A 20,567-nucleotide genomic window follows, 5' to 3' on the forward strand; every position below is an offset into this window, starting at 1 on the left:
TTTTGTTTTCCTTCCATTGACACATAAGGCTTCATCAAGCTTTGGCATAAAATTATGTTTCTACTAACTGACTCTTTTTTTTTTTTTTAGGTTTATTTATTTATCTTAGTTGGGGAGGGGCAGAGGGAGAGGGAGAGAGAGTGTCTTAAGCAGACTCTGAGCTGAGCTCAGAACCCCACCCTGAGATCATGACCTGGGCCTGATGCTTACCTGACTGTGCCACCCAGGTGTCCCTCTACTAATTGACTTTAATGGCAAATATTGGCAGCACTTGACTTTTTATATGTTTGATTTTTGGAAACTCAAAATTTATATCTTCTTAAAATTTACTAGCTAATTCCCGATTTCTTTTTCCCTCTCTTTCTCAAAAAGAAAAAAAAATTACTTCTCACACCTTGATTAGCTCTAAGCTACTTGTGGTTCCTTGGACTATTTAGTTCAAGTGACTTCTAAATGAGACCCATTCAGGTTCTTTGTTGAATGTGTAAGTACTGTTTTCCCCCAATAAATACAATGCCCAATAAAGCCAACTTTACTGTTATTACTTGGTGGGTGTTTTCCAAGATGGTCACTGGGATTTCAATGTTTGGCAAACTATGGTATGGTAACTGAAAAATTCTGCTGATTTGGATAGAATTATGCAGTGCTCAATACATACAAGCTTGATGCTCCACCAAAACTGTAAATTGTAAAACATCATAATTGTAACTGTAAAACAGCCAAGAAAATGTTACAAATGTAGAATTTTAGCATATTATTTGCTTTGCCAATCAAGGTTTAGTTCAAAACACAGAATCCAGTTCAGGTATTTTAAGCAGAAATGACTGTGTTTTAGGGAGCTTAGGTGCCCACACAAGTATTGGAAAGACTAGAGAAGTAGGCACCAGGCTAGAACTCTGGAAATAATGCCTAGAACAAAATCTTTGTCCTAGTCCAGGACAGGAGAGTCTGAAGCTAGGGATGGACACTTGAAAGCAGGATCTGCTCCTTGTCTCACCTGCAACTGCCTCTTAATACCCAGAGGGAAAAAACCAAAAGGGATCAGTCCCTCCTCTACATTGCTTCCATCCTTAAAATCTTAACAACATTTGATATCATCAGGACCTTTAGCTGAAGGGGAGTCTGGGAAATGTAGTCCTTAGCCTCTCAGCTTCTACAGGGCACAGAAGTACTCTGGAAAGGGTTGAGAATGAGTGCTGAGTGCCAGTTCATTATAGCCAGCAGAATTACAGAAGAGCAAAATAGTAGATATGCAGATGGCTGCCGCACAAGGAGAAGGCTTCTTGTAGTTTCTGTTACTGGAATCTTCTATCATCAGAGCAATCAACCCTCCCCATATTTGTCACACTTGAATAATGGCTGTCAAGAAAATTTTAGTAAGGTTTAGGTCTATTCAAAAAGGAAAGGGAAAGTGAAACATGCAGGTAACCTGAGGAGTATTAATGAAGTCAGGTTCGTGCTAATGTGCCCCAACCTCAACCCCCACTGAAGGCTGATGCAGGGGCAGCAAGCAGGGATCCAGCCATCATCTTCAATTAATACAAAATTCAAGTGGTACAAGGTCTCTGGGAGCTGAAACATTCTGTGAACTGGGAAGCATTTGTAATCTAGGTACTTAGAAACATTGTCATGTTAAGTTTTCTTATAACCAGAGTCAACAAACACATGTTAGGCCTCAACCACGTGGAACACCTTGTGTGGTGGGTCTTGGAGGTGATGCCAAAGCATAACAGGACATCTTTGGATGAGGCAGAGAAACTCTGGCTAAGTTAGGTGAGCATTGTCCCTACTGCCTATTGCTTATGGGGTGACATGGCTTCAGGTCTTGAAGGATGCCCAGGATATCATAAGAAGGTGTTGACTCTAGGCAGAGGCACCAGGATGGGTAGAGTTGCAGGGACCTTTTTGATTCAAAAAACTCAACACCCCCAAAAATAAAGAATCTGATTAAAATGGGCTGAAGACATGAACAGACATTTCTCCCAAGACATACAGGTGGCCAACAGGCACATGAAAAGATGCTCAACATCTTTCAACAAGAAACAAGTGTTGATGAGGATGTGGAGAAAAAAGAACCCTAGTGCACTGTTGGTGAGAATACAAACTGGTGCAGCCACTCTGGAAAACAGCATGGAGGTTCTTCAAAAAGTTAAAAATAGAGCTACCCTATGACCCACAATTGCACTACCGGGTATCTACCCCCAAAATACAAAAACAGTAATTCAAAGGGATAACACACCCCTGTATTTATTGCAGCATTATTTACAATAGTTAAATTATGGAAGCAGCCCAAGTGTCCCTCGATAGATAAATGGATAAAGAAGATGTGATATCTATCTATCAGTCTATCATCTATGATAGAATATTACTCAGTCTTAAAAAATGAAATCTTGTCATTTGCTAGGACAGGGGTGGAGCTAGAGAGTATAATGCTAGTGAAATAAGTCAGTCAGAGAAGAACAAATACCATATGATTTCACTCGTGTGTAGAACTTAAGAAACAAAACAAAAGAACAAAGGGAAAAAGAGACAAACTGAAAAACAGTGTCTTAACTATAGAGAACAAACTGATGATTACAAGGGGAAAGCCGAGGGGTGGGGGGAATTGGGAGAGCACTTATTGTGATGAGCGCGGAGTATGTATAGAGTTATCGAATCACTATAGTGTACACCTGAAAATAATATAACACTGTATGTTAACTATACTGGAATTAAAATTAAAAACTTAATAAAAAACAAAAAAACCCAAAGACTGTAATTTTCTTCTTGCTGTTTTGGCATTGGATAGAGAATGGCTGAGATTTATCATTCACCATAACAATTTTTGGTACAATTTTATAAGAAAATTCTTGTTTTGGTTTCTAACGAGACCCTGTGGCCTCAAGAATCTGAACAGATTTTGTGGTTTAGTTTTATTTTCATAGAAAGACCAAAAAAGCCTCTGATACACAAATTGATTCTGTATTTTAGGTTTGCCGTATAGCTTCTGACAACCACAAAGCTCTCAAGCTCTCAAGCTTATGTTAACTGAAATGAGCAAGAATTCCTTCAAATTCAGAGAAGCCCGTGAATGCTGCAGGAAGTTCCCAGCATTCTGTTTACCTACAATTGGCCAAATGCCTCTTTTTAGTCCTCAGAGTTGGAACTAGGAGTCACCTATAATTTTATGTTTCTTGAAAGTTTTCCTGAGAAGTCATTTTTAAGTATCTCATTTTAAAAATTCTGTATCATATTTTTATTGCCTTTATATTTTTGGTGAACCATGCCTATAAATAGTTTAGCCAACTGGAATGGATTCTTTACCCAAAAGGGCTTTACTCTCTGATGAAAATCGTATTTTCTCAGGGAAAGAAAGAGAAGATGAGTTTCTTTTTTTTTTTTTTTTTTTTTTTCTGGGTACTTCCTCAGAGCTTTGTTTCTGCAGTCTGAACCAACATTTGGGCATGAAATTTTTTGAGGGTTTTTTTTTTTTTTTTTTTTTAAAGGCTTTAGTTACCCTTTACCCACATGACTTCTTTCATCCCCCCTCATATAATTATTCTATTTGTTGGAACCAAGACATGCTGAAACATTACAGAGAATGTTTCTTTCTCATGTAGACAGGAAGTGGGATATAATAGTCACCTAAAATACAGTGTGCTGGTACATTCTAAGTCTAGAATTTATGAATCTGGGAACTGGGAAGTGGTATTCGAAGGAATATCGAAGGAAGTGGTATCTAAGGAATAATTTGGCAATCTGATTTTATTTTTTTCCCACTAGGCAAAGTAGCATGATTATTTAGAATGTAATTTCTGTCGTCTCTCATTGGATTTGAAGCTGCCCTTAGCCCCCACGTGACCACGGGTGGTTTCCTTAACCCTCTCCGCCCCTGGCTCCTGAAAGTGGGGATAATAGTAGCAGCTAGCTCCCAGGGGTTACTAAGAGGATTACATGAAATTAAATTAAATTCATAGAACTTTACAAGACTCGTCACAGCTCCCGGCACAGTGAGGGCACTAAATTAATGTTATTATTGCAATTAATGCTGTTAATGACTTTCAGTCCAGCTTGGGCTTATGCCCACTGCTCATTCTTTATCTGCTAAATTTAAATAAATGCTGCGCAGCTTGGTGAGTAACTGTTATTCATTGTTTAATGGAGCCATGTACTGGCTCAGGACTGTGCTGTTTCTCCCAAGTGCTGCCCATGGTCGCTGGGAGATTTATCTGGTAGAGGGTGGAGATAAAATCTGAAGGCGGTTGTAATAAAATGATGAGCTACAGTATTACGTGAGATGGTCTCTTTATATGCACTGCTGAAATAAATTTTTATGAAAAGAACATGAGTCAGTAGGGATGAGGATGTCCCTCTAGCAAGAGCAGACAGGGACCTGTCCTCTGGGTAAGAGTTGCCAAGGTGCTCCCACTCCCTCCTCAGGGCTCCCACTCCCTCCTAGGTGCTCCCACTCCCTCCTAGATGCTCCCACTCCCTCCTAGGTGCTCCCACTCCCCTAGGTGTTCCCACTCCTTCCTAGATGCTCCCACTCCCTCCTTGGTGCTCCCACTCCCTCCTAGATGCTCCCACCCCCTCCTAGGTGCTCCCTTCATTTCAAGAGGCCCTCTGAGTCTCATTTCCTTTACTGGCCAAACAAGTTTGATGCCTAGGCTTGCCATGGTTTGATAAGCTCTTTCGCAAAAGTTTTTTTTTTGTTGTTGTTTGCTTGTTTTTTGGTAGTTATCGAGTATTTAGTAGTTAATGAAATTAAGTAGACTGGTGCAATGGGTGGTGTACAGTTTTTTCCCAAGAAATAATGGCCAAAAGAGACCAAGGGTGCCCCGGAAGTCGTGATGAGAAAAGTAGGGAACTGTGTCCTTAAAAAAAATCCTAAATTAGTAATTAGTGGTAATTAGTAATAAATTGAACTAAGTGACTGTTGACATTTGGTTTCTCCCAAGGATACAGAACATAGATCTCTTTAAGCAGGTGGTTTTATTTTTCTTAGTTTCTGGCTCTTGTACTTGCTGTATGATCTTAGGTTACTTAAGCTCTCTAAGCAATGTGTGCAAAGCACACTTTCAGAAATGCAAAAATACTACCTGTAATACATTATGTACACGGTGATGTTCTTGGGTAGAAATTTATGATGCTGTTATCATTCTTTTCCCCAAGGATCAAGCCTGAGATCTGGTTTCGGGAGCTCCTGTGGGATGATTTACATAAACAATGGGTTCTGTCATTTTTATTCCTGAGTCTCACAGTGCATAGTTGTCATGGTACAAGGGTCGCTCACTTCATTCTGCTTCACCACAGCCAAACGTGACCTTACCCTTGACCAACTGCTTTGAAAATGTACACGGCAGGTCAGGAGAAATTGTGGTGGGGTCAGCACAGATGCTTCTTGGGTCCTGGAGACACAGTCTGCAGAGCCCACTCTTCAGGGGGTGAAGGACCAGCTTTATCTTAGGAGATAAAGGTGGACCCAGAAAGGTGTTCCTTACTGGTCCCTGAGTGTCCTGTGGGGATGAATGGGCCTCCACAGGAAGCTGAGATTCTCAGGAGCTCAACCTGAGCTTGCAGTGTGGGTTTGACCCTCTTTATTGGTTTTTAGCTTTAGAACTCGTCCTACTAGTTAGAACAGTCACTCTCCCGGTGGCATCAACTCAGTTACGCGGTTGTCAGTAGCTGGCAAATTCCAAAGACGTCTTTGGGGAGTGCTGCTGGGTCACTCAGGTGTCTGTGTGGAGTTTGAGGTGGTTGGAACAGGGATTGCTTCAACCCCCACCCCAATAAAACACCCCTATCTGTACAGTCACGAGAATTCAGAGTGGAAACTTTAGCAAGCTAACCCAGTGGCTGTATTTCAGACTTGGCACAGGAATTTTTTGGTGAGTTCTATTTCCTGGCCTTGATTCTGGAGACTCTGATTGGCTGGGGGCAGTGCAGATAGCAGCATGAGAAACATCATTTCAATCCTGCCATGAGAAGCTATGACCATATGGTTTACAGACACATACCAATTTTACTATATAGTTATTTATCTCTGGCTGAATTCTAACTACGCATAGTAGAAAGAAAGGCATTTTCTCTAATAAGCTGTTCCTGGTTCAGCAGGTCTAGTGTGGGGCCTGCCTCTGGGTATTTATTATTTCTAAGCTCCTGGTGATCCTGGGCAGGCTTTGGAATAATGTGACTTAGAGAATTTTAAATAGTGAACTTCTCAAGTAAACTCTGCCATTCCTTACTCATCAGCTGTGCCAGTCATGATCCGGGGCCTTCAGAAGACCCAAAGTTCTTGGCAGGAGAAATCCTCCCCAAGCTGAGATGAACCACCTTGACCTGATTCCTATGTAATAACCCCAACCCTGCTTATTTGGTCTCTGAGTAGTGATGGTGGGTGCTGTGTGGGGACAGACCTCAGATGTCCCAAGATGAATGGAAAACAGGAGGAGGGGTGTGCCTGGGTGGCTCAGTGGGTTAACTGTCTGCCTTTGGCTTGGGTCCTGATCTGGGGTCCTGGGATCAAGTCCCAAGTCAGGATCCCTGCTCATCTGGGAGTCTGCATCTCTCTCTGCCCCTCTACCCCGACTCATACTTTCTTTCTCTCACTCTTTTCTCTCTCAAAAAATTAAAATCTTTATTAAAAAAAATAGAAAGCAAGAGGAGGGAAGGACTTCTGTGCATTGTGATTTTCTTATTTAAAGCAAAATTCTGCACCTTATGTGGTCCAGTCTCACACTTTGAGTACACCATGTATAACAGTGGACACTAAAGGACTCCCAACCCTGCCGGGATCGGTCCCATGAAGGCCAGAAGAGACCGGGATACAGGCCCCAGGCTGCCTACTGCCTTCTGCTAGTGAACACTGTGGCCAACAGCAACTTCTTCCATTACAAAGGAAGGTGACTATTGAGGGGACAGCCAAGGTCTTAGATGAGCAAAGTGATACTGTGGATTGAAAAGGAATCCTGACCCTGCTGAGCCCTGGGCGTATGGTCTGCTATTCCATGACATGGTTTTGAACTGGAAAGCAGTTTTGCGGGTTGCGATCAATGGGTAGGACGATGCCTTCCTATTGCTCAGAGGAATATGATCACATAAGTGGTATAAAGTCAGCAGACGGGGGGTAGATGAATACTGACAGGAGGAAAAGGAGAAGCACTGAGGTTGGCTGAAAAGTCAAGCCCTTTAAAGTGATATATTATTAAAAAAAACCACAACATTTCTCTGACCACATGATTTTTCACAGGAAGAATGTATAATTTTTTTTAACAGAGTTTTTATTAAGAAAGTTATCTTTAAGATAAAAAGGTCAGCTCTAGGTGGGAGTGGTAACATAATTACTACAAATTTTTTTTTAGCAAATGAATTGTGAAAATATCATCCCTAGGTCAAAATAAATGTTTAAAATATACAGTCCATTTCACAAGTCTCTCTTCACAGATTTCTTTTCCATCCCCCGCTTCCCTTCCTACCCCCTACTGAACCTCCATATCCTCCCCTCAGCCCAGGCTTCCTTTTTGTTGCTTTCTCCATCGGACCCTCTGCAGAGCATCTTTTAGCCACCAACTCGTATGTTCCCCAACTTGGATGATTTCTTCTCCTTCCTCTAGACAAAATTGATTGCTCAAATATCAGTGCTCTAACCTCCAGCACATTTTTCACATCTCTGTTATGAGAGATTTTCATGACACATGGTCATTTATTCTGTAAATGTCTACCTGCCTTACCATGCTGGGCAATCTAAGAGAGCCGAAGGTGTCTTGTGCGTCTCTGTGTTGCTAGGCTTGGCAAGGTGTCCTAAGCAGAGAAGGAACTGAGAATGTGTGCCATTCAGTGAATGAGGGGATTCGTGTGGGATAACCCTGTCTGCCGAAAATTGGGAACCAAATCGCCTTCCTTATTATCTGGTGAGACAGACACATAGCACGTTTTGATAGTAAAGCATGAGGACTCGAAGTCCTCAGAATAACTCCTCCCTTGGAAAGTCATAGGCATCTTACACTTACAGGGTACCTAGTAAATACTAAGGGCTCACAATGCATATTGTACACAAAACCCTTAAAATATGCATTGTAAGCATTGTTAGCTACAGGTGGATGAGAAGACCTGCACCTAAAGGGAGCAGGGATTTGCCAGGTGTCACCCCACAGCCCTGGGTCAGCGTGAGACTCCTCCTCTGGTCCCTGGTCTTAAGCTCAGCTGGCAAGCCCATTGCAGGGCTTCTGGGGTAGAGCACAGACTTCAGAAAACCAGAGAGCATTTGGTGCAGAGCCCCAGACTTCTCTGTGTCTAGCTTTACCTTTTCAGGAAATTCAGTGATCTGAATATGCGTTGCAGACGAGCCCACCCATGGCTGTCAAGGCGGTTGTGTGGGTGGGAGCATGTGGGAACTGGCTGCGCCTGCGTACTGTCTTCCTCCTTGCCTGTGTACCGAATGGCGTGCAAAATTCTTGAGGACTTCAGGTCCCGTAGAGCATGTGTGCGTGAGGCTTCCATCCGTCATTGTCAACCCCAGAACTCACATCAATTTTGCTGTTTCTAACATAAACTGTGACTATTGCTGGGGCTTGAGGGTTTGTAACGAGCAATAAAATACAAGTGGACGTTCAATTTACTTAAAGCTTATACATGTCAGCACCTAACTAAATAAAAAAGAGGAGGAAAAATAAACTGACAATGATTAATATCAGTAATGATTTGTTTTGCTTATTTTCTAGAGTAGTAACTTGATCCTCTCTGTTTAAAATTGGCAGAGAAGTGATAGGAGGAAGCACTAAGGCAATTTAGCTTCTGTCCTTCCTTGTTCCTTTACCACTGTTGGAGAAAACTTGGTTTTTCTGTGGAGTTAGATGTGCACGTATTCATTTTCATTCAGCAAGAAACATGGAAATGAAGTTCTGAGTGTGTTAGTAAAGATAAACTTGTCTAATTTAACAGTGATTATTTATATAAACTGGCACACTATTAACACAGTGGTGGGTGAGATGCTGATTTCCTAGCATCTGTGGGTACAAACTGTGAAGTCATCCATTGAAATCATTGATGCTCGCTTAATGTTGGCAACTTTTGCTCTCAGTATGAGCAAATCCAGATGATAACTGATATGGAGGCTGGCAAGAACTTTGAGAACTGGTTGAAACATTTAACCCTTGCTTTTAGTTGAGATAGGGAAATCAACCTGCCTCAGTATGTTCTTTGTTAAGATATTTAGTATTACTGGGCTCTCCTTAGCATCTCAGCATGCTAATCAGTACATTGTTTCCTTTCTTCTCAGACTACATCTGAGGGCAAAGGGTTTCAGGCATGATTCTTCCTTTTCTGAGTGTTCTCTGGTTTGAGACTTGGGCTATTGTATTGCATTTTGCAACTGGCAAAACCCTGAAACTCCAGAATGTCCTTATGAAACCAGGTCCAGTTAAATAGTTAAATAGCCAGTTAAATAGCCAGTTAAATAATGTCAAAATGTCCAAATGCAGCTTTGAATTGCAGATTTGGGCTGTAAAGGAATTAGCAGTCAAGGTGTAAAAAGAGGCCGAGCGAGTGTTTCAAAATGGCGCTCACTCACACATTACATCACTGGCACTGGCCTTCAAAGAGGAACTTGGTGTCTGAGCCTTTGCGTGAAATTTCCGTTACTGCAGAGAGTGCCTGAGTGTGTTCTGTCATCATAAGGAATAGTGGCTGGTTAATTGCTTCTGAAGGCTGGCTTGAAATGAGACATGGTGATGATGGTGAGAATGAGAACCAGGCTCCCCTGGGACAAACATGGCCAGGGTGCTCAGTATTAGGCCCTGCAAGGCTGTGACAGTTTGAGTCTGCCGTATGCAGAGGAAACTATAAGATCTCCTTATCTTCTTCTTTACCTATTGTTGGCTCATTAAAACTGCTGAATAAAAAAAGATTGTTGACAAATAACATCTTAATTTTAAAATGTTGGTTATGCTCTAGAGTAGATATCTGTAACCTTTGGCCCACGGGGCCCACCACCTGGTTTTGCAAAGAAAGTTGTATTAGAACATAGCCAAGCTTAGTCATTTACGTCTTGCCTGTGGCTGCTCCTCTTGCCACAGCAGAGAGTAGTGGCTGTGACAGAGATGATAGGGCTCACAGAGCCTACCTCTGCTGGCCCAGTTCAAGAGAAAAGTCATGTGGGCCATGCATGTAATCTAGTTTAATGACCACATTAAAAGAAGAAATAAAAATGAGTAAAATTAATTTTCATAATATTTTTTATTTAACACAATATATCTAACTACTGTCATTTTGGTAACAGTATATGAATTAATGATGAGATATTTACATTCATTCTCTCATATGGAATCTGAAATCCAGTGCTTATGTTACTCTTGGAGCCCATCTCTATTTGCAGGAGTCACATTTCAGAGGATTAACATCCACCTAACCCCAGAGCACAGCTCTACAGAACAGTGTTAGTACCCTGATCTTTCTTTCACTGCCCAGAAGATTCAGTGGGCTGGTACCCCACCGGCTCCCTCCCCCTTCTCAGTAATTGTCATCTCAACTCTGGGAAGACAGGAACTTCTTCGAAGTGAACCAGATAATTCTAGTTTTATGTGGCTCTGGAATGGTGAGATCAAAGAGTCCTAAAAGCAGAATAACTGAAGGGCTTTCATATTGTAGAATCTGCTTAAGATCTTTAAACGAAGACCCTGAGACCGCTGAGAGGTGGTTCACTTCACTGGATCTTTTATCTAAAAGGCCAGCTCACTTTTTTCCCTAATCAATTCCTATTTATTGGGTTCTACAATTTCTGCTTTGTTTCTGTGGTAGCCCAAATGCTGTGCAAAAAAGCTAAGCTGCAAACCTCAAAACTGGATAGAGAATCCAGCTAAGTCTTTGATGTCTGTTGAAGAAGCCTCAAGGGACACATTTGGTCAGACCCATAACTTCTCTTGCTCCTGTGTTAAGTCAGACCACACTTTCGGCCGAATTGCTGAGATGCTTCCATCCAGATACATAGGAAGGAGAGAAAAGACCTTTATTTTTGCAGAGACGTTTATGTTTTTTAAATTACTATTTAAAGTGAGAAGGATTCATTATATTATTTGGCTAAAAATATGTATAAAATTAATATGAAACTCAAGATTGTTTCAGCAAACAAAAAACAATAACCAAAACCATACAGAGATTTCTTTTTCATCAGAGCAATAAGGAGGAGAGAGAGAATGAGAATTCATTTTTAAATGGTAGGGTATTTTCCTAATGTCCTTCATGTACATTTGAAAGCCATTAAGGTTGTGGACAAGATTTCTTGTTTGTGAGTTACAGTTATGTGTTCTCTGGGTTGCAAGGTTCAGTGTTCCATTAGTCACCAACAGTCTAGAAGAGCAAAGTTGTTGCAATTTAATACTCATAATTTAATATTTAAGAGCTGAGGGCTGAAATGAAAAACTAATGAAATACCAGTCTATGGGGTTCTAGTCTTTCTGTGGAGTTTTTATATACTTCATTCTGATTCCACATAGATAGTTCATTAGGTACATTGATGAAATGGGTCAAATTGGATTAAGGGGAATTCTGAAGGAGGTGAAGTGGAGGGAGGGGTGGTTAGGGGATACAATGGAACTAGAAGCTTTGATTCTAGTGTACCTGGGAGGTCTTGATGGATTTGTTTAGATTGGAAAGGTAGACAGGAGTCATCTTATTGTAAAGGAGCAGAGGACCCAGATTTAATGTGAGTCTCAGTGAAGTAATATGATACTTCATTTCTGAGTCTTCCTTCTTTCCACTGTAAAATAAGATCACTTGTATACAGTCTACTTACCCTACAGAAGTGTTGTGAAAACCAACAAAGTTAATATGATAATACATTGTAAGTTAAAAGTCCCAGAGATAGAAAGGTATCATAGTAACTTTCAAGAATGAATATCTGTCCAGCTCATTAAAGGTTGATGGGCTTTTGTCTTTTACCCACATTGGGGTCCAAGTTGTTTTGTAAAATATATCCCTCAAAAGTGACCCAAGTGGCATGAGAGTGGGTAGCTTTCCCAGTGGGTTATGATCTAACTTTTATGGATTTCTTCTGTTAGTAAAGAGAAAAAGGTATAACAATAGATAACCGATTTTATTAAAGAAAGGTCAAGGAGGCATAAGTTAAATAATTTTATTTTTAATTTTTTCAACTTTGAGCTGCTTGGATTGTCCCAGAAAAAACAGGTCTCATCATTTCAAGATGATGGCTTCAGAGAAAGTGCCTAATGCCATTAATCCTGGAGCATTGCAATCTGGGCTGGTGTGAAAAATTTGTGTGTTTTGTTATGAAGACTAAAGATCTTATATAACCCTTCTAGTACACTTAGTTAGCTTTAGGAGACCTAGGCAATCTGTATTTAGTGTGAAGTCTAGTTACCTATTGAACAAAAAAGAAAAGAAAATTCGGGAGTGATTGCTTTGGAAAGTGCAGAAAATACCTATTTTCTTGCCAGAATTATATCTGAAAGTGGAAAAAAAAAAAAACAATGTTTAGGTTTTGTGGAGCAGGGAGACCTTCAGCTTGGAGATGTCTGATTTTTAAACATTTGTTCTGTTGGGTTTCACGGTCTCCTAATGTTGGAAGGATCTTAGCAATAAAAATATTTTAACAAGTCCTGCTATTTAGTTATGAAATAGTAGAGGTAGCACACAGCATTCATTTAGAAATATATATATACATATATATATACATATATGTATATATATATTTAATAGATCACAGAGACAACTTGATGACTCATTTTTACATCTGGAAGATTTGAATTTGAGGAAACCACTTCCCCAAAGAAGGTTGTTGGAGATGGTGGCTGTGGTGATCATAAAGACATACCATGAGGCTCTCAGGTTGTCGGAGAGAACATAAATATGGATTTGCTGGAAGGTGGGATGATCTCTCAGTTCCTTTTAACACCTGCATTTTAAGATGCTTAATGAAATGGAAGACACTCCCTTAGTTGCATTTATTGCATATGGCATCCTGTCTCCCTTTCTTCTTTTTCCTCCCTCTCTTTCACCCTTTCTCCTTCCACTTACTCTCTTCAGGGTGGGGTGGGAGTCACTGTGCTTCAGATATACCTACTCATGTCCCTCATAACATTCTCCTCATGAGTGTCTATTTTTATCCATGAAGAGCACCTCCTAGACTTTGAGGCATATTTCACCCTTCAGAGACAGTTTGATCTCTTTTTATTCTTTGCAGATAGTTTCCCTAAATATTCTCCTTTTGGTTCCCTTTTCTTAGCTCCTGGTATTCTGACATACTGAGCCTTCATAATATTTCATACTTTCACTATTGACTCCCTTTGCCCTTGGAAGACTTTCACCTACTGCTCTTCTATTTTCATGGAGGTGGGTTTTAAGATACAATAGCTGTGCAATCTTGAAAGTCTTAACCTAACTGTTTTGAGCCTCAGTTTTTTTTTCTGGTTTTATTGAGATATAACTGACATATAACATTGTGTTAGTTTCAGGTACTATAGTATAATGCTTCGATACATGTATATATTGTGAAATAATCACCGCAATAAGTTTACTTAACATCCATTACCTCACATAATTACATACTTTGTTTTTTCCTGTGATGAGTGAGCCTCACTTTCATCACTTGCAAAATGTGAAGAATCATATGCACTTCATGGGGATTTGAGAAATAAAATGAGATATAGTTGGTAACTGGTGCATTTATTGAATACATTTAAAAATGAACACGTTGATGACTTGCAGTAAGCTTTTGACAAATGTCTTTAAACAGTTGATTGGATTGCTATAGCACACATTTTGGTCCTCAGTTCAGGTGTTGTCTTCTTGAAAAAGACCACTGTATGGTGTCTTGTGAACTGGGATTCAAGCCCTCTGTTAATGCCCTGCTTTGTTTTTCTCTCTAATCCTGTGTTACCATAATGTGGGTAAGCATGTAGATGATTCTCTTAGCCTTACTCTTTTCTCTAGAACAAGAGAAATAAATCATAGATCATTTTTAATTGAAGTACTAAAACTCTGATGCAAAATTCTAAGTGCTGAACAGTGCCATCCTAACCTGAGCAAATTATAAAAAAGGTGAAATCACTAAGAAAAGGAGACTTCTTGCTAACTATTCCCTCTCAGTTGTGAATGGTCTTTTACTGAGCAGTATGTGTGGGGTTTGAAGGTGACACACCATACCTCATAAGCTTTTTGGTTAGAGTAAGTGTAGATTGCTTTCAGATATATCATCCTCACCAATTAGTATGTTTTAAGTGGCTGATGGGTTTAGATCTTATGGAGCAGAAATGGAGGCAATGTGGAGAGTTAAGGATATAAAATTCCCTGGCTTAGCCTTTAATAGAACTGATATTTCTTAGTAATTATTCCACTCACATCCCATTTGCTGACAAAGAATGAACACTGAGGCTATAGGCAAAAGGGTCCTGCTCTAAAATGCTCACTTGACCAATTTCTTGGGAGACCAACATTAGCTACATGCACCCTATACCAAACATCTTAGACTTTAAGTAGAAAGAAAATCAATACATTCAGGTATATGTGGGGAACCTTCATGTATAGATCTTATCTTTAAAGTTATCAGGAAATAAATAATGGAGAAAGCCTTTCCTGACTAATCTGACAAACATTTGTTGAACTTTCCATCACATAGAAAACACTGGTGAGTGCTAAAGATAGAAAGAAAAAAAAAAAAAGAAGGCAGGGAATCTCTGGCCTCAAGGAGTCTTCAGACATTTGGGGAGACATACAATTATATTAATGCAGTAAAGAATCCAATAGAGAAAAACTTAAGGTGTCCTATAAATGCCAGGAGAGACAGCCCAGAGGAGGGCTGAGGTCAGGGAAGTCTTCAACACCAGAGAGTGATACCGCAGCACTCACTGTCAATGAGAAAGCCTTTGGGCAGAGATTATCCCTTGTTTTAGATCATCGCATTCATAATGGGAAGATGCACTGTATAAAAGAAGTGCATAAAGCTTTAGGCTGCAACATAGTCTTCACTGATCATTAAAAGAATCCAGCAGGAGAGAAACAGTAAGTGTGAAGAATACAATACAAGATTCTATAATCCAGACTTCTGTATTCAATCATCAAACAAGTAGTGTGTCCATCTCTGGGCCAGGCCCTGTCAAGAACTAGGGATACATGTGTGAGCAAGATGATGTCTCTGCCCTTAAGGGACCTTTCATTTTCTACTGGGAGGGACATACAATAAATTCACACACAAATAAATAATTCAGTATAATTTAATTTAATTTTATTGAAGTTTAGCTGACACACAATGTCACCTAAATTTCAGGTGTATGGCGTGGTGATTGGACCACTCTCTATATGATGCTCTGCTCATAGATGGGCTCCCATCTGTCCTCAGACATGGCTGTTGTGATACCATTGATTCTTCCTATGCTGTACCTTTCATCTCAGTGACTTACTCCTTTTAGTTATTGAGAACAGCTGTGAAGCTAGAGAGTGGCTAGGATGAGATGAATGGTGGTTGCTTTCTTTAGGGTGGTCAGAGAAAGCTGTCTGAGGGAGAACAAACTGATAAGAAAAAGGCAGCATGTGCAAAGGTCCTGAGAAGGGAATGAGGCTGAATGTATAAATAACAGAGGGGTCACCAGTGTTTGCTGGAGCTGAGTGACACAGGTAGGGGATGGGAGGCAATGGGGCCAGGGAGATAGATGGAGGCCAGGGCATGGAGATCAGCATCAGAAACCTCAGCTCTGGCACCACAATGAGACCCCTAAACACAGGCACATCTGATACCAAGTATCAGAAGAATCATTATTACAAAAAAAAAAAAAAAGACACCTCTACTTAAGGAAGGTGGAAAAGCCTCAGACAACACTTATGGTTCAAAGTCTCTAAGGGAAAATAATGTGGAAGACCCTCTCCTCAGATCATCTCCCCTCTATGTCAAAAGACCATGTTAGAGGACAATCCTGAGATTGCAATACACATGGAGAGCCTTCAGGTTTAGTTTAGTACTTCTGCATCCCCAGAGACTTTTCACAGGAGAGTAACCTGGGAATGGATCAAGTGTGCAGCAAGATGTCAAAAGCTGAATTCTGTGTTTTTAATGAAGTCATGAGTGGGATTTTATAGATGCTTTTTAGAGTTGCCATTCAAAAGAGTAGAAAGAAAACACATCACCTAGGGATAAAAAGGGCCTGGGGCAGATGAATAAATGTCCCATGAAACTTTCTGGCATGCACTTGCTGGGCAGCATTTTCTGTCTTGGAAGATGAGAAGGTTATCAGTGCCACTGAACTGGGCCCATAAGAGGTAGTCTGCTGAGACTCAATGGTTATCTGTCTGCCTGCCTATGTTCCTCATCAAACACACCAAATACACCAAATACTAGCCAGAACCAATTACCTATACAGCCTACTCAATCTGCATTAATGGGACTTCGCCATTGCATGGTCTTCATTAGCATAATGTCTTTATTCCTGGAAACTCTGAATTCAGGCAAATAACTTTATTGTTCATTTCAGGGACTTCCAGAAAGACCCATCAACTCTTCAGTAGAAAGCATCAACTGAAAGTTTATCCCTCACCTCAAAACCATTGTATTGTTTCTTCCATCTATATTAAGATATTTTGATATTTAGCCACTTTTTTTTTTTTTTTTTTTTGAGAGAGAGAGAGGGAGAGTGGATGAGCAGGAGAGGCAGAGGGAAAGGGAGAGAGAATCTTTTATTTTTTTTAAGATTTTATTTATTTATTTGACAGAAAGAGAGATCACAAGTAGGCAGTGAGGCAGGCAGAGAGAGGGGGGGAAGCAGGCTCCCTGCTGAGCAGAGAGCACTATGTGGGGCTCAATCCCAGGACCCTGAGATCATGACCTGAGCCGAAGGCAGAGGCTTAACCTACTGAGCCATCCAGGCGCCCCAAGGAGAGAGAATCTTAAGCAGACTCCATGCCCAGCGTGGAGTCTAATGTGAGGCTCCATCTCATAAACCCGAGATGACAACCTGAGTGGAAATCAAGAGTCGGACACTCAGCTGACTGAGCTGTCCTGGTGCCCTTATATTTATTCACTCTTAATCAAGTGAAAGAACCATACTGAAAGAGCCACCTTAAACCAAACTTCAAAATCCCCATAAAACCCAACATTGCTCTTCCCCTTCTGAGGTGCTACCAAAGCCCTGGTGATGGGGAGGATTTCCTTCCCTGTAGTAGTAAGCAACAAAGGAGGTTGTGAATGGGTTGTGTTGATGGTATTTGGGGTTGGCACTGACATGCCAGAATTTGAGGGAAAAGAGATTTACCAAGACAAATGAGACAAAGCTACGGGTATTCATCTTGGTGCCTGAGACAGGTTAAAATATAACAAAAGTAAGAGACTAAAAAGACTAAAAAGGACTGGGAGAAAATATTTGCAAAATTCCTATCTGATACAGGGACTGGTATCCAAAATACTCAAAGAACTCTTAAAATTCAACAATAAGGAAAAGAAACCCAATCCAATTAAAGATATGAAAAAAAAAATCTCAACAGAGAAAATGTACAAATTACAAACAAGCATATGAAAAAATGCCCAATAAGCATATGTCTTAAGGAAATTGCAAACAAATTGTTTGCCTGGGTGGCTCAGTGGGTTAAGCCTGTGCCTTCAGCTCAGGTCATAATCTCAGGGTCCTGGGATCAAGCCCTGCATCAGGCTCTTTGCTCAGTAGGGAGCCTGCCCCCCACCCCCCGCCTGCCTCTCTGCCTACTTATGATCTCTGCCAAATAAATAAGATCTTTAAGAAAAACAACAAGATACTGCTACATACCTGTTAGAATGGACAAAATCCCGAACACTGATATACAAAATGCTGGTGAGGATGTGGGACAACAGGGACTCTCACTCATTGCTGAAGGAAATGAAATGGTGTGGCCACTATGGGAGACAAATATGACAATTTCTAACACAGCGGAATGTGTTCTTATCATATAACCCAATAATTGCATTTCTTGGTATTTACCCAAATGAATTCAAAACTTATATCCACATAAAAGCCAGCCCACAAATGTTTATAGCAGCTTTATTCCTAATTGCCAAAATTTGGAAGCGATCAAGACATCCTTCAGTAGGTAGATGGATAAACAAATTGGTGTATCCAGACAACAGGCTGTTATATAGTGCTAAAAAAAGAAATGAACTCCCTGGAGTAAATGTGAATGCAGGATGCAAATAATAGGGAAATGTGGTGGTGAGGGAGGGTTGAGGAGGTACATGAGGACTTTTTGTGCCTTCTGCTCAACTTTTTTATAAATCTGATACAGCTTGAAAAAAATTATTCATTAAAAAATAACCGAACAAAATTCCAGTTATTTGGTAGAGGTACACATCAGGTACAATGAATACTACCAAAACAACCTCCTCATGAGGTCCATATGAGTGGAGGGAAGAAACAAGGTAGGAAAGTTTCTGATGGGGAGGCAACTCTTTGGGAGAGCCCTGAAGGGGAGGAATGGATTAGTTAGGTGAAGAGGGTACAAGGACTTTTCAAGTGAAGGAAGCAGTACTTATGTATGTCCAAGGCATGGGAGTGAGGGTCTTCAGGGTGCATGGGAGAAGAGACAGGAGAGGTCCACATCAGGAAGGACCTCCAATGCCAAGCTAGGAGAGAAGGGATTGCCTTTAGGAGAAGGGGTGTGACATGGTCAGTGTGCAATTGGAACAATTGCTCTGGTTGCAGAAGAGAAGTGGGTTAGAGAAGGCAGAGGTGGAGGCAGCAGGGCCAATTAAGATGCTCTTGTAGCAGCCCGGGGGGGAGGTATTTTGCTGGGCTCAACTTTTATCCTTTGTGGCCAGTGCAGGGCTGGGTGCCTGGTGCAAGCTCAGGCAGCGTTCGCTGAGGGCACAGCGCACACAGTTGGACCTGTGCTTTCTGTCACTGGAATTTAAACATCTTCTCTCTGACTTACTCAGCTTTCTCTCCATGGCATGTAGAACGATACAGAAACATCTCTTCTGAGCCCTACCTAGGAATATATCATCTGATCATTTTATAAAACATTTGACGTTTTGGGTTAATCCCGAAAATCTGGGTTGTGTGGTCTGTTTGAAAAAGAGGAATAAACATTTCTCTTTCCCACCGGTCAGAAATGGAGATCTTTTATAATGACCTCTTACAGAAAAAGTAGGAAAAAATGTTTGAAAGAAAGAAAAGGTCTAAAACATGTTTCATTTATATAGTGAAAGATTCCGGGCTATGTAACAGCATGACTTTTCACAGTGCATAATGACTCTCTTTATTAGTTTTAGCAACTTATTGGAGTATTTTGGAGGCAGAATTTTCTATGAATAGGTAGAAGACACATCTAGAACAGTGTGCTCCTAAGGCACCCTCGCTGACAGCATAATCACAGCTCTGCCCCCGGCGGTACGAGCGGATGGCTCGGCACAAGTTACTTCAAAGTCACTTTGTATTCAGAGAAATTGACTGTAATTCCTCACAGAAAAGGACCTTTGAAAATTACATTTAGCATATTGTATCCCCATAATCCTTCATGTTTTTTGACTTCCTATAATTTGTGCTGAAGTCATTATCCGTTAAAAGCAAATTTAAAAATATAAGATCAAGGTTTATTCTAGTTATGAATAAAGACAATTTAGACCAGCTCACATCTGGTGCTCTCTCTCTCTCCCTTTCTCTTTTCTTCCTCCCCCTTTGCACCCAACACCTCTCCTTCCTTCTTTTATTCATCATTTGCTTCTTTACAGGCTATTTCCTTCTTCAGAATACTTTGCCTCATGGTTCACAGTATCATTATTGTCATTATTTTTTTCTTCAGTGCTGGTGTGTCAGATTGCATTTGTACAACTAAAGATGGCTTGTGGCTTTCAAACTTTGTTGCACAGAGCCTCTAAGATCTCACAAAAATTCCCTTAGCCTCGGGTTCCTCAGAGGAACATAGGGCTTGAGAGAGCCAGAGCAGCTCTATCTTGATCTCTTCATAGTTGAGGGGTTCTCTGTTTGACTTGATTTGGAGATAGGGCTCCTGACTTAAATAAAACAAGAGGATGAAAATCCACAATCTTGGTCGAATGGACAAGCAGGCACCAGGTCACACATGTATGTGCCTTTTGCTACAGTCTCTTACTTCCTTCAATTCTTGTTGTCCTCAGAGGTCAAACAGATTTTGGGTACCATTTTGGATAAATTTCTTGCTGCTCTAAAATCTCACTATATGCTTTTTGAAACTCTGGAGTCAAACACTTCAGATAGCATTGATTTCTAGCTATCTAAACCAAGGAACTGAATAGATTTTTATTTATATGTCAAGCAATACTTGTCTTATGCAGTTACTGATACTCACACAACCATACACACTCATGTATCAATATGACTTCTTTCTCTGACAGACATCTGAACTGAGAAAATGTATGGAACAAAGGGAACTTTCTATTGTTACTCATTTGTCACTTTTTTTTTTTAAACTGGCCTGGAGCAAGTGAATGTGTGTGTATGTGTAGATTCTAGTGTAAAACACTATAATGGAAATACTATGAACAGTAAAAGGTCTAGAAGATATTGTGTCTGAATATTTCAGATTTGGTAGATAAGAAAGCTGATCAATTTCCCTTTGAATTTCCATCAAATTAAAATTTTTTC

This window comes from Lontra canadensis, unplaced genomic scaffold (assembly GCF_010015895.1).
Source record: "Lontra canadensis isolate GAN:19392208 unplaced genomic scaffold, GSC_riverotter_1.0 scaffold103, whole genome shotgun sequence".
NCBI lineage: Eukaryota > Metazoa > Chordata > Mammalia > Carnivora > Mustelidae > Lontra > Lontra canadensis.